At 37.8% G+C, this 15515-nt stretch overlaps 1 protein-coding gene across 6 annotated transcripts in view; it reads right to left on the reverse strand.

Moving 5' to 3' along the window:
* Positions 1–15515, reverse strand: part of LRRC7 (leucine rich repeat containing 7) — a 177546-nt gene that overhangs the window by 105245 nt on the left and 56786 nt on the right. The window lies entirely within an intron of this gene.

The raw sequence follows: 15515 nt of genomic DNA on the forward strand, positions 1-15515 counted from the left end.
TCTGGAATAGATTTTGACATTTTTAGAAGTTATTTTAATATGATTACAGATAAATCAGTCTGTTCTGAAAAATATTACCACAAAGCCAAGAAGGGCTAAACCTTCAGCTCCCATTCTCTAAACCATTTAACAAGGTTTTGAGTTACATTTATGAAAAAAATGCACAAAATTTGTCCAAGTAAAGCCAAGTAACGTTTATCAGGATTCTTTTTCACAGGGTGCCAGTGAAAGAGCAACTATATATTAATGGAAAATATCAGTAGAGATAATTCGTATTGTATGTAAGTAAACTTAAGACAAAAAAATAATTTAATTGATCACATAATGCTCCATTCATGGATCTCTATGACTTTCCTATCATGTAATACATTGATATTTTCAAGGGTAATAAAATACTCAAATGTTTTTTTCCTTGTTTAAATTTTATTAGCACCTAATCTGCCTCTAGTAATCCCAACGAGATGAGCACACAAATACTAGCAGAAGAAACACTGTTTATTCATGTTCTCAGAAGTCTGAGATGTTGAAATGAACAACACTGAAACCAGAGTGCAGCTGGTTATTCATTTGGCAGTGCCAATGACAGGCTTTATGTGGATGATTTTGGCTCAAGGGTAAAGCTCAAAACAGAGAAAAGGGTATAGTAATTTTGTAATTCAGCTTGACTAGACGCCAAGTTTGTGGGTGTAATGTTGTATCTTTAATGACAGTCAGCTGATGCAATGAAAACATCTGCATAATAGTGTACATAAACTTCTGAAAATGTAAAAATAGAACGCTTGTAGGTATGAAAAAAGAAATAATTCATTTACAAGCTAACAAATCACAAAACTGAAAAGTTTTATTTCAGTTCAATGGTATAGTCCACTGCAGAACACAAACAGCCACACACCTAAAAAATAAAGATGCTACACTCCACTCAAATTTACTCTGTGAACTTTGATTGTAAACGTTGTACATTTAAATTCCTGACACCGGGAACACTAGATCTCCAGTCAGGTTTCATACACAACACTGTGGCTGGATCTGGATTCTTAATCGGCCCTCAAAATTTCCTGTGATAAAGAAATGTTTATTTTAAGATTGCCCCTAATTTTCCTCTGGAAATAAGGCTACTGCCTTTTCAACTTCAAATATATTGGCCAATTCCAAACTTATTTGGGAGGAAATTACTTTTATCATTTCCTCAAACTTCAAATAATTTTGTATTTGTCACTTTTTATTTTAGGCAGGAAAATTCCCAAAGCTGTGTTCCAAAGCAAGTCCAGTAGAGACTTGCCCAAGACCCACCAAACCAGAAATGCTCCCTGTTCTCTCTCAGATCAGGGTTTCCTCTGATTGCCATGTTACCTGCTCCCATCACTATAGCACACCACATGCGATCATCTTGTCTAGTCTCGGAAGGTCTGTATTTGGATGTCGGAAGTGGCTTTGGCCACAGCTACTTAAAGTTAGTCACCTTACACTGTGTTCTACCTGACTTTAGGATCATCCACAGTTGCAGTAATTGCTGACTTCCGCAAACCTTCACACATGAAAAGCAGCAAGGAAAAGAGACAGAGCAATGACAAGAGGGAAAGCTGTGAACATCAGCAGGGCTGCAGAAGGGGCCAGAGGGAAAGGATGTGAAGCACACAGTGGCAGGCAGCCTCCAGCCGTGCTTCTGCCTGGGAAGCTCTGCTAAGGCAGCGTGGCCCATCCCTTCCCTCTGAAGAAGCATCCCCTGTACACAGCAGGGTGAATCTTTAGGTCCAGGGATCTTCCCAAACGGTTCATTTGAGCGTACAACATCAAAACAGATCAAAACTTTAAAAGCATTGGTCACAGAATATGTTCTTCACAAGAAAAATGAAATTACCTGTCAAGCTGCACAGCCTCTTTGTATTCCAGCATAGGAAGCAGCATTTGCAACTGCGCATTTCAAACCTCGACACAATAAAAATAAATGCCCTTGGAATATCAAATTATTTGTAGCTTTTCAAGCCATTTGAAGATAATGAACAATTGAACAGTGACATACACTTCAAAAACTACTCAAAAAACCATTCTTCCCCCATAGGCATTAAAAAGCACTTAGCTTTGCATTATTCTCCTCTACTGTAGGCACACACATAAAACAAACCCCACGTTTCATTTTAATAGAAACCCAGAACAATAACAGTCTAATAGAAAAGCTAGAAAGTGTACAAATAGTGAAGTGCTAGAACTGTACTAAAAATAGCAATTACAACAGCAAAGACATTTTGAAAACCAGTTTTTTCTTTTGCTTATGTAAACAGAAGTATCTCCATTATTGCACTTCATAAAAATAGCTGTGATTTCTTTTTCAATAGAAAATTGTTTTAAAGATTAGAAAGAAAAAAATGCAAAGGATAAACCAAAGTGATTTAATTACTTAGCCTTCCTCAAAAGCTATGATAAGACTCAATTTTCATGATACGTGAGGTTGGCAGGATTACTTGGTTATGTATTGGAACTGTCCTCTTCAGGACAAAATCCAACCAAAACAAACCAGAATGTGATTTGGATAGACGAACAATCTGTATTTAAGAAAAGATCAATACTGGAATAAGAAAGGGACTTGACCCGGAATTATGATGCATTGCTAAGATTTTGTGAGAAAAATTAATATGAAGCAACTCTGCTGCAGAAACCGCTGCTTACAGAATATGTGCTGGAAGAACAGCCATGGGGAAGTATGAACTTAAATGTATTTTGATATTAAGTGGGTTTGCATGTGTCCATAGTCTGCTCCATTATTTACCCTTTGCAATTAAAAAGAAAACAAACAAAAATGCTGAAAAACCTGTAAAAAAATTGCCTGGGATTTACATTTTTCTTTGCAATCATTTCAGAAAGCACCAGTACGGAATTAAAGGACCTGTGGTACAACTGAAAGGAGTAAAATTTCATGCCCTGTGGACTAATGGTTTAATTACATTATTAATTTCAGTATTATTAATTCCTATCCTGGACTAACTCCAGCTTTGGTAATTACACTTTTCTTACCTACATTTTATTCCTTCATATTTTTTCATAAAGCTTTTCTTTTTTTCTGATGGTTACTTACTGTAAGAGGATTGTGAGTTGAGATCCTTGAGAATAAAACAAGTCAAATAGAGTCAGCAGAAAGCCATCCTCCCAACTTTGGGAGGCTGAGTCACCATACTCCTTGCAGCTTTACAAAATTCCTTAATCCCTGTAAGCGATACAGAAAGTCTTCCTACTTCCTCACAGAAACACCAGTGCTTAGCACTTTCCCCCATTTAAACTACTGAAAGAAATACAATACTCCACAGCTGAACATTAGAGGTTACTGCTCACCATATGTCACATGCTATACACTAAGACTATACACACTAAAAGATTTATATCACAGTGAAAATTAAAGGTATTTCAGGTTGTCTATTCAGTCTCACATGTAAGAACACTACATTTTCAGAACTCATCAGACTACACGTAGAAATGCTCACAACTTGGCAAGCTACAAAGGCTGTCCTGCAAAGGCACTGGGAACAGGTGGATTTTTGCGAAGAACTAGGACAAAATGCACATACTTTTTTTGTGTGTGATTCTGCTTTAAGGAAAGTTATTAACATCTTAGCTAATAACTCATTCTATACCACTGCATTCATAACAAACTAACATATCATTTTTCAACAATTCAAAAAAATAAAACAATCATTTTTCCCCACAAAAGCTTAAAAATGCTGTGACCTGTTTTCTGAATGCTTTTTAAAAATGCATTATTTTTTGAATGAGATTAAAGAAACTACGAAAGAAACAAATATAAACTGCTATTTATCAGCTTCATGCAAGCATCTCATTACCATTATCTGCAGTTTCTTTTCTTATAAAGAAAACCCTTAATCTAAGAAAAACAGTAGTTTTATGGAAATTAATTACAATACAATCTAATCTCTTCTCAATTAATGGATCTTTTGTGCAGTAAAACTGCTAATTCCTGTTTCTCAGTAATCACAAGAGATGTTCTCACCTATTTAAAAGATAGAGGCAGAGAATTGCTGTATGGCTCACAAAACTCTGATTTAAAGATGGAACAAAAAACTTCTAAACTTCAAGTATCTTGAAAGAATAGGAGAGGCAGCAATTTTTTTTTTAAAAGAAAATATAGAAAAACTTATTTTTTCATCTCAGAAGCTTTTTCCTCTGCAATGGGCCTGCCGATAATTAGATATAGCCATTTTCCTTTTTTCCCCTCACAAAGTAATTAAAAATTTGCTTAAAAACCCCCACAACTAAAAAATGCTATATCTGTCTGCAAATATTTTTATCTTATCAGTTTAGTTTTATGCTAAAACATGCAAAGTATTATCTTCAATGTGCTTTACTTTTCCATTAACAGTGTTAAAAAAACCAGTAAAAATAAGTAGCAAGCGGCAATTATTGAGCAAGCAATTTGAAAGAGTCATAACATAAAAACTAGTTTCAAAGTGCCTTTGGAATCCACTCAATTTATTGTCGATACTGCATTTAAAATAACAATTCCCAAATACTGTCTTTGAAAGATCTGACTGCAATTATGAAGTCAACTCTGTTGATCATCTTGGACCTGCAAAACTTCAAATGCATGTATTTATGCACATGTTAAAAACAAAACAAAACAAAACCATCAAAAAAAGAGGAGAGAAAGCACTGGTAAGACTATTAAAAATAGCTTTGTGATTCATAGAAACTTTGGTTTATATCAGGCTCTTGGGCTTGTATCAAGCATGACAAGAATCATTCTGTTTCCATAAGGAAACCAGTTCCTAAAATACTAGTGAATTCTATGTAGCTCATTCTTTAAAAGAATGTTAAATAACCCTTGATTTTAAAGAGTTTACGATAATCAAATCAAACATAATTTTTTTAAATGGTTCCCTGTAGAAGATAGCGATTTGCCCTGACAAAATGTACCGGGTGCAATTTTTCCAGCGTATTCTGCAGAAAGAACAATCTAAGTGCAAACAGGTAAGAAGTAACGGTGACACTGACATTATACATTTTTATTCCACTACGCAGCCAGGACGGATTATCTTCACGCAGCCTTAAGCCTGCTCTCCTGTTGCAAGTTCCACAGGATTGCTGTGTTAACATGCCTGGCATGACAGAGCAGCTGTCCCACATACACATGTTCTTCAAGGCTTTGAAAGTCTTCACTAAACTCAAATAAAATTAAATTTGATGTTTTTTGAAGGCAATTTTAATTCTTAGAAGCAAACAATAGTTTTCTGACATCATCTTCTGAAGTGTCGAGTAGACATATGAAGAAAAGAGGTAGTTAAAATGCCACTGTAAAAAACTTCAGTATTTGTCTCTGTATAATCAGTAGTATAAATCAGCTTTTCATTTTAGATTAATTACAGATTTAAATTTTCTACCAAACAAGTTTTCAATGTACCACTTCATTTAAGTGTACGTATCTCAGGGAGATCTTAGTTCCCCCCACGCACTGCCACAGGTGATGGCCTGAGTCAAAACTCCAATGGGAAGAAAACAGGTAGTAAATACGTAGGACCAGCCTGCGTGGTCCGACAAATTATCAAACATAAGGTTGGTCATACTATTGAAATTTCACTCAGATAAATGGCAAGAAATTGCAGAGTTTAAGTGATCTGGCAGTGCTAGAAAGTTACTGACAAAACCTGAAAATCAAGTACACAGAAGTCTGAGTGAGAGCATTACAAGGCTGAAATAAGTAATAATGGTAACATTTGCCAGAGGGTTCAGAAAATATTAATTATATTCAAAGCAGCAGACAATTCGCTTCGCCGATTTCTTTGTCATACATCACAGATAAGTGATGATTTTTCTGTTCCTTTTTTCTTTCTCTTATTATCAGCACAATCAACAACATTAATATGCTAATATGTTGGCTCTTTGCAGTGACTTATACTACCAAACTTAGAAATCACAAACATATCAATCACTAAACCAATCACAGTCTCCATCAGCCCCTCCTGGTTCTCCCAGAGGTGTTTCATCACTCCAGAAGAGATGAAAGGGAAGAGCACCTCCTTGAGCAACCCAGCCAGCCAACTCCCAGAGTCCCCGAACACCCATCCCACTTGGGGTCTCCGGAGCGGACACCCTCAAACGGCCCCCGTGACACAGCTGAGGCCACTGGCCACTGACAGCTCCCCTTGCTGCGATCTGGCTCGCTCAGGGCATGGCACCATCTACACCAACATGGCACAGGCAACTGATCACAATAGGAGGCTGGAGACCAAACCTTCAGCTACTATTTTTTTTTTCCTGATACTATACCCTTCTTTAAAACACATCTTACTGATGGTAGTGCCACTTTTTTCTTCAAATGCCAGAAAACACTTGTTCTGTGAAGCAGAAGCCTTTTCTGAAGCATTCAGCATGATTTGTGCTTCTACAGGTGCTGAAGGTACCCCCTCCCCTGACCTTAGGAAGGCACTGGGAGTTCTCCAGTTCACTCCATAGGGCAGAATTCATGTTTTATTTTCTCTGCTGGAAGAGATTTGATAATAGGGACTACACATACAAAACAGAACAAAGCTGAGCATGGGGTTGAAATTAAAAAAAAAACAAACAAACCCAACCCAACCCTCAGATTTCCTTCAGCCAAAAGCCTTTTCCTCACCGATACTCTGCTGGCACTGGCCAGACATCCACTTTTGTTTTTCTTCTTTAATTATGTGTGCTGTTCAGATGATTTACAATGTGTCCATTTTCAGTCTGGGTCACTGAAATAATTAGGGAACTTCAAAGCTCTTGGAGCCATCTTAATTTCCAGTACAACTTTTCAATTAGAAACACAGCACTATTAATAATTTAGATATTTTTTAAAAAATGTAGAAAGATGAGATCTGCATATACAAGTTGTGCCCTCTTCATCCAGCTTTTAGTTTTTAAATATGCTGCTCACCTTTCTATTATATGCATCTTTGTGGGCATCATGTTAGTGCTGTCTTGTATGAAACTTGAGGTTTTGCTCATTTATTTTTTTGCTTAGTTAGACGTATAACTTTATACCTCCATTTTGTATTTTTTATTCTAGTCAAGACTTTTTGTCTATAGCCATAATAACATACTTCTCATATGAGAATTACGGTTATGTAAGCTCTTACATCAGTAGTCATTACTGCTTTTCATATCCTCACAATTCTCCAATTCAAAAAGAAGTTCTGATTAAATGTAATCTGCTTATTCTTTGCCTGAAAACCAGCAGCCCTCTCCCTTAAAACGTCACCTATAAATTCTTTTCACCCTGAAGATATCAAAATGGGATGGTGTATTAATGCCTTTGCAACAGACACCACAATGCTTCACTGGAAACAAATATACAACTTTGCCCATGTCTAGAAGAAATTAAATTGGTAGAGATACAAGGAGGGACGAGAATGAATATTAAAGAGTGTACCACAGCAGGACACAGGCAGCCCACTCACATGCCAAGCGGGCTGCAAAGGGGCAGCGAGGGCCACTGGGACATAGCTAGCAAAAGCCACATGCCGCAGCTCAGTGTGCCTCTGCTTACTGACCCCCTTACTGGGGCTCGGCACCCCAGCACCTGTCACCCCACTGCTGAAATTCATGGTGGGGACTGCTTTAGTGACATACTGAGGACGCATCAGTCCTCTTCCGCCTTCCTTACGGAAGGGCACAGCGCTTTCCCCAGACACTGCAGCAAAGGCGAGCCAGGTACGCCTAAGGAAGGTGCTCGTACAAGAGTGAGTGCACTTGAATTGTCCTTGGAGGCTTGAGACTAGAACATTTTTGAGAATCAAAGCAAAGTGTCTTTTGCCACCTTGCTTTCATTGAGAGTACGAGGTTAAAAGCCCTGGGTACCTCTGAAACATGACCAATTAATTTCTGACTGTATCTATCCGTACGACACCTGCATGGCAGTATATGACACTGATACCCGGCAAATGGGATTTGACTTTATGGCCACGTGTTTTTACCCAGACTGACAGACAAGTGAGTGTTTGGAGCGCAGGGCAGGGAACATGTGTGAACAGGACAGTCATGTCATCCACAGCCAAGGCCTGGCTGGCCAGCCATCCTCCCCATCATGTTCAAAGACATCCACCAGTTTTGTGTGTATGTACTGTTCTGGATATAGGATGAGGCTTGAAATCCACCTTTGCTCTTAATTATTGTGAGCTGCTAAAGAGAAACCAAAGGAGAGACTCTGGGTGATTCTGTTCGTTTTCCAACATTTCTGCTAAAGTGAATACAATTGTGGCCTGAAAGTATCTAACCATGTAGGGAAAGAAAAAAAAAAAAAAAGGAAAAAGGAAAAAAGGCAATTTAGTCTATTTTAATAAACCAATGACAACAGTTCTACACAGGAAAGAAGGAAAACAGGGGCAGTACTAGAAGACATACGGGAGGAAATAGCTATGAGCAAGGCTCTGAGAGAGCATGCTATGAAATTTCAGAGAAAAGCTCCGCTCTGCAGACATTTGACTCTGATTGTGGCTGCCCAGGGAGAACAGAGTTTCAGAAAAACAATGTAGAACTTCCATGCCTTCCAATTAGGGTGAATTTTCCCATTAATATATTTTTTAAAGTGCATTGCTTGGTTTGACCAGATCTCTTTCCTTTTACCTCATTTTCTCCATTGGAAGTCACTATATATATATATATCTATAGTGATTTATTTTTTTAGTTAGTTTTACATATCCTGCTTAGAAACTGAAATTCCACATTTGAGCCAGAGGAAGGAGTCGGGCATGTTGCTTTTACATTCTAATTGGTAACTCAAATTTAGGAATTTAGATATTCAGTTTGTATAAGCCATTTGTAATAGTTTTCATTAATCTTCCTGAAAAGATTAAGAAACCATGGTTCTAAAGACACACAATAGCAGAATTATTAGAATGCTTCCAAAGGGGAATTTCTCTTATCAAAAAAAAGGGGTGTGAAATATTATCTGAATTGTTTTCTTGCACAGAAATACCATGATAACCAGCATATCTTACCCAGAAATACCCTTTAATTCATGATAATTGAATTCTCTTCATTATATTTCCACTATAAAATTCTCCATTCAAGTTCATATTTAGATTTTGCTAATCCTGAAATAAAATAACCAAGCATGAATAATCAGATTTCAACTTTACCTTTTATCTCCCAAGAATATTAATGACAGAAAGTTTCTCTAACTTTGCTACAAGATCTGGGATGTTACTTATAGCTTGGCCAGAGATTTAGGAAATTTACAGAAAAGAGTACAGTAAAATTTAAGACAAAATTATTTCCACAAAATATCAGTCAGTTTTGAATTACCAGATCTTCACCCTCTTCTGTGATACAGGACCTGATCTTTGCCATTTCTGCTAAGATATTAATTGATTTCAGTTAAAGTTTACTATTGGTCTTGCCTTGAAATTTCCTAAGCAGAATTTTCTGAGTAAATGTTTTTTTGATTATCTTAATCGTAGATGATGATGACTCCAAGAACAAAGACAGTTTAGTGACAGCAAAAAAAAAAGTTGCTGGGCCTGGTTTAAAAAAATCTGTATCCTATTATCTCTAAGACAGTCTTTGCATAACCATATGAAAAACTCCAGTTTTGTTCAGTTTTTTTAAACGCAAGAACTGTCAGAATTTCAATAATGTATTGCATATTAGTAGCGCATGCTGAGAATTAATAATTAAGCTCTTAATTGCTAGAAATTACAATCAGTTTGATGGCCCACCCTGCAGACATTTATGTAGGAGAGAATCCCAATAAAATAAGATGAGAAACAGCTGCCTTTGGAAAGTGTGCTTTCTGGAAACTGGGAAATTTACATTTCAACTTAGATCTTTGATGTGTTTCAGCTTTACTTGAAGTAATCCTCTAGTTTGAAAGATTATCTTGTATGAAATTTAGTATGAAATATGCTTTATTTCCTGCTTTATGGTGTAAAGTTGCCCATATGATGGCTAGAACTGTTACCCAAAGAACAGGATAGAAAACATTTTTTACCTGCTAAATACATCAACTAAACAGATTGATATTTAAATATGAGCTGTATAACTTTCATTATGTCTGGGTTTCTTCCTCACAGAGGAACAGGAACATACAGAATACCCAATTACTTTTCAGTGGTTTACACCACAATCCGTCTGCATTATTCCTGACATATTAATCAGCTTAGCAGGAGCTTACTACAGGAAAACTGTATGCATTTCGCTGAGTTTGCAGAATGAAAGTTCCAAAGATAATAATGCACAACTACAAACTGCAGCTAGAAAAGAACATTTTAATTAAAAGTGACAACTATGACTCACAATGAAAGCTGATCTTCTGAAAGAACCCAGGCAGAGATGTGCTGGGATAAGGCACCTTTCCTTCCTATTACTGCTACTTTACTCAGCATGTATGTGATACCATCATGCTGGACCAGATACTACTGAAGCCCAGAACAGGAGATTAAGTTCATTTTCAACATGTCATAGCACCTATCTGTTTAGACATCTTTCTTTCCAAAACATGGTTATATTTGAAATACATATAACAAACTGCTTAGAACATGAATGTTACTTGCTCACCATGGTAAACGTGCACATCCGGTCACAAAACTTTTTCAAAAACCATTTCCTTTTCAAAAAATAGAAATTTTTTAATCATTAAAAAAATAAAGTTCTGATCCCACGTGCGGTTTTTTTCCAACCTCCTCCACCACTCAAACTCTACCTTGACACAGTTTCTATCCCTTATGGTCATCACTTCTATGAGTGTTCCTACTACTCCTGGTATTTTTCATGAGGTCCAGTGTAGCCCAAAGACCACAGACTGCATCTGTGCTTCAGGATGTCTTAGTTACACGCTAGAATGAAATCTGCTTGTGCACCACTCCACTCCTCCTCATCTGCAGCTTCTTTGCGTGTACCAAAGAAAAATGGGCCTTGCAGGCCAGGCAGAAACAGGGTAATTTGGCAGTGCCACAATAATGTAGATCCCTTCACTTAAATGGTCCCTGCTGGGTGTTACAGGGACCAGTTCAGCATGTACTCCTTGTCACATACAGCACTGGCAGGCAGCTCTGGGCTTCTCCCTTCCCATTTGTGATGCTCCCAGCCACCTCCTCTTGACCTTCTACCAAACTGTTCCACTCAGAACAGCCCTGTAACAGACACTTTTTTTCCTATCACCCTCGACATTATGGCCAGGTATAGTCCATCCAAAGCCTTTTTTGATCCCCGATTGTTGTCTTCGCCACACTCTCCTTGTATAGGAGGTCTTTTGACTTTACCTTGCTATCACCTAGTTCAACCCTTCCACTTCCCAAGTAACTGAGGTGTCAGAAGTACTGCTTATTTCCTGATCTCTGTTGCTTATCTTTCCTCTCCCAGCATCTCCTGGTATCCTTGTATATTTTGCGTAACCTATTCCCCAGCAGTCATCTATCTAAAGGCTAAAGATAGCCTCTTCTGGTCTTACAATTGTCCACCAGCAATAACTTCTCATCTGCCCCATCCTCTCCTTCCTTCCTGATATTAACACAGTTCTTGATTCACTCTCCTTCATACATCCCCTTTTGCCCTTCACATCCCAACCACATGTGTCACCTCCAAACCCCTCTTCTGGCTCACATCCTCCTTCCTCCACCTCCCCAAGACCCTGCATCTGGTTTCTAAGTTACACACTACCACAACTATTTCAAATAATCAGGCTGGCTTTCTTTACTGTGTAATTATTCTCTTCTGTGAGTTCCTATATAAACATTTAAACTCTCCAACTGAATTGCACAAACACCTAACTTAGTTCTTACCATTGTTCACTTGCAACTAAAAACTTCCCCTGCCTGCTACTCTCCCCTTTCTCTATAGATCTCAATTTTTTCCAAGAAAAATATAAAACCTTTCATAGTCCATCAGTTCCTCTTTCTTCTGTTATTCCACCCTCCTTCCTGGCTACGAGTGCAACTTCTTTTCAGTGCCCCCCATTTGTTTCACTATACCCATTAATGCTATGCATCTGTACTACAATATGCCTGCATGTATAGTCATAAATTGGATTATCAAAATGAAAAACCTATGTCTGTACACCAGAATGTCAGCACAAGTGAAATCTTAAAATCATAATTTTCACAAGTATCCATGAAAATTCGTTGCTTGAATATGAGAATACAATTTTACTTCTAAATAGAATTTATCTCTATAAATATCTCACTACCCATGAATACCCGAGTACATCTCCTCTGTATTTCAATGTATATAATAGCTGCCATGTTTCTCTTCCACATACTTTTAGCCAGAATCAAGTAATAAAACTTGAATTTTGCCATATTCCCATAACCCCAACAAGCCTCATCACTAGCCTTGAGCTGTGAAGCATTAAGCACACAGACACCCTTGATTAAGACCCTCCAGAACTCAGGGAGATTGCATATTTCACCTTCAGAGTTTAAAATATACTTATACTAGAAAAAGTTAATTTCAATTCAGTAAAGACTATATTATGTAATTGCAGAACTGTGAATCTTTTATATAAATTCACAGGAAAGATCTGTACAGAGTGCTCTCTTCTCTGTCCAGCCGTACTGACTTCTCCTTAAAACCTTGCAAGGTTCAAATTCTATGGCACGGGACAATCTTGGGAACCTACTCTAAAGGCAGGCATAACAAGAAATACCGGCCGAGAAGGAAAGATGCAGACCCAATGCAAAATTTATCTATGACTCATGGAAAAAGTTTGTTATGCCATAGCAAACATGCATAGATCTTTACTGGTTTTTCACGAGTAAATATCAGTTTATGGAACACATACAAAGACTACTGAAGAAACAGAAAGGATACCACTAGTAACTGGAAGAGGGAGACTTCCAACATTACAGTTGTCTACACAGCCATCAGAGATGACAAGAATGATCTTTTTGGTAACATTACCATCATATAATGTAGTACTGGTAAATGGTTTCTTAAAATCTGATTTCACTTCCCCAAGGAAATTTGTGGGTGGCATATTCTCACTTTCTTTCAGTAGCCCATTTTTTTTACACTTAAATGCATTTTGCAGTTTTCTCTGTGGTTTAAACATGTTTTGTCAGTGGCAGTTGCGCCATGTGAGATGTGAGATGAATTCAGAACAGCCTCACTGGCTGAAATAAAGTCATCTTCTTCCTTTGTGGGAAGTGGAGGGGATCTTTCTCTGCAAATACTGCAGTTACCAAGCCCCTGCATGACCAGCACGACCAGCCGAGCCCACAGTTTTGTCCGCTTCAGCCCCTGAGGGGCTTTCCAGAGCTTTCCATTCTGGAAAGGCTGAGAGTAACTGCCACTTGTACAAGAACGTAGCAGATTGTAGGGCAACTTTAGGACAGCTCCTCTTTTCCAAGTAAATGATGTACCAGAAGGCCTTAACTCTATAAATCTGAAAGAAGCCCTGCCAGACCTCTTTTTGCTTCAAATGTTCCAAGGACCAATAAACAACACTTTTCACTGCCTGACACAAACCCAGCTCCTGGTTTTTAACAATAAATAAATAAATAAATCAAGTCAACAGTTTGTGGATGTAAATTCCATATCAAAGTCCAGGTTATCAGCTTAGATCAGTCTCTCAAAATGCTGCAGACAATGGTCAGTCTAATATTTTAGATACTGGAACACCTACTACAAAGTCAGGTTTACTATGCAGTAGGGATAATAGCAAATATGTTTAGGGGCTTCATGGAGAATAAAGATGTCTACTTGGTTTGTCCCACTCCCCTATATAGCCACTAACATCAACCCCAGCAATAAGACATGCCATGCTGTAAGGGGCTCATTTAACCAAGAGTTGAAAAACAGAAAAAAGAAAAGCAGGCTGTAAAACACTGCTTCAATATTTGTGGGAAGGTATACACTGTTAGCATATCATCTCTGCTGTTTAATTTTCTAGCTCATGTCTACTCTCTCTGCTCTTTCAATGCATAAATCAATAGTACTCAGCCATTTTCTGATCATTTTTTGCAAACACATTGCTTCTATTACTAGCACAGCCACAGCTGAATGAGAATTGACATCGCTGAAAAATTCACATGCTAATGTGGTAGAGGCACCAAGAAGCAGATCACCTCACCTCATCTTTGGCCATGTGGAAGTTCAGGGTCTGAAGCAAGCTAGCCCTTTAGGCTCCTTCTCAGTCAGCACTACAAGAAAGCCACCTTAGTGTGCAGATTTATCCCACCCCAAGTCAGGGGTCTGGAATGGATGGGATGAGTAACCCAGGCCATTCAAAAAAAGGGCATTTGAAAAGAACTGTATTTCTAAAGGTTTTCAGCAGCAGAGGGCTCTAGCACTACATTCTCTTAAGTATCCTGTTCCCTCCCATGATTAATCTGTCCCAGGTTTTTTTAGTCAATTAACATGCTGTTCTTATGGTACAAATGTTCTCTAAAAAAATTCTCACAGCTGAGCTGTCAAACACTGAAATTCAGTACATTGGAATGTCAGGTTTTTAACAAAGTCCTGGAGTTTGTAAAGTATAATGAGAACTTTAATGCCCAATTATGCAATCTTAGCAATGACATTCTGAAGAGAATTTTATCACTTTCATTGTAAACTGGGATCAACAACCAGAACTGTACCAAATTGTTCCACTCAAGAAATACAAGGGCTTGATTCTTAACGGAGGGGTTCATCAGATCATCAGAAATCACAGGTGTGGATGTAACAGTTCTGGAAGACTCAAGCATTTTAGCACATTCTTTCTATTCACCAACAATGATATTTTTTTGTTGGTTTTGGTGGGGTTTTTGTGTTAGTATTTCCCTTGCTTACACATGCTTTTTTCTAGTGGTCATAATTAAATTGCTAATTATTCACTCTTACAAAATACAAGCTCTTTTCTTGTCTCAGCTCATTTAGTTTAGCAGACATTCCTGAAGGGCTAAGATGCCTCCCCTGGGCAAGCATAATGAATGCTACTGTCCAATGTAATTTCTCACAGCCTGAAACAAGATAAAAAAATGTGGACAAAGAGCTAAGCAGTGTTTTAGTATCCACCCACCTGCTAAATTAAGTCTTAGCTGTATATAAACAGCGATAGCCTTTTTTGGCAGCAACTTATAAATAGACATACAACTTCCATTGTACAATCTGCTCTGGTGACAGAAAGTCTAAAAAGGAGTGCAAGCTTGGCCTAGAGGCATGTAGTTGTAAGCTAAAGAGAAGTGAAATACGGGATTTCCTGTCCTTGACTGAATTAGCAAAAAGATGGTATTTTAACAGGCACGCTTTCTGTACCAGATATCAAATAGTATAATTATTTGGACAGCTCCAAGCCAAAGCAAAAACAGAACTGAAGTCTGTAATATGCTAACACCAAATAAAATTGGAAAGTTACACCCAGATTGGACTGAATTACAGCTATGCCAACATATTCATACCAGTATTTGTAAAGGTGTTAAAATACACTCCTAATCCCATTTTTAAATGCTCAAGTTAATTCTTACAGGAATTGTCAATAATATAATTTCATCTGCTTCAGAACACAACACTCAAGCAGATGTGTTTTACAAAGATTTAAGTAGTTTTTCCGAACTGCATCAATCTAGTATTTG

This window comes from Falco biarmicus, chromosome 11 (assembly GCF_023638135.1).
Source record: "Falco biarmicus isolate bFalBia1 chromosome 11, bFalBia1.pri, whole genome shotgun sequence".
Lineage (NCBI taxonomy): Eukaryota > Metazoa > Chordata > Aves > Falconiformes > Falconidae > Falco > Falco biarmicus.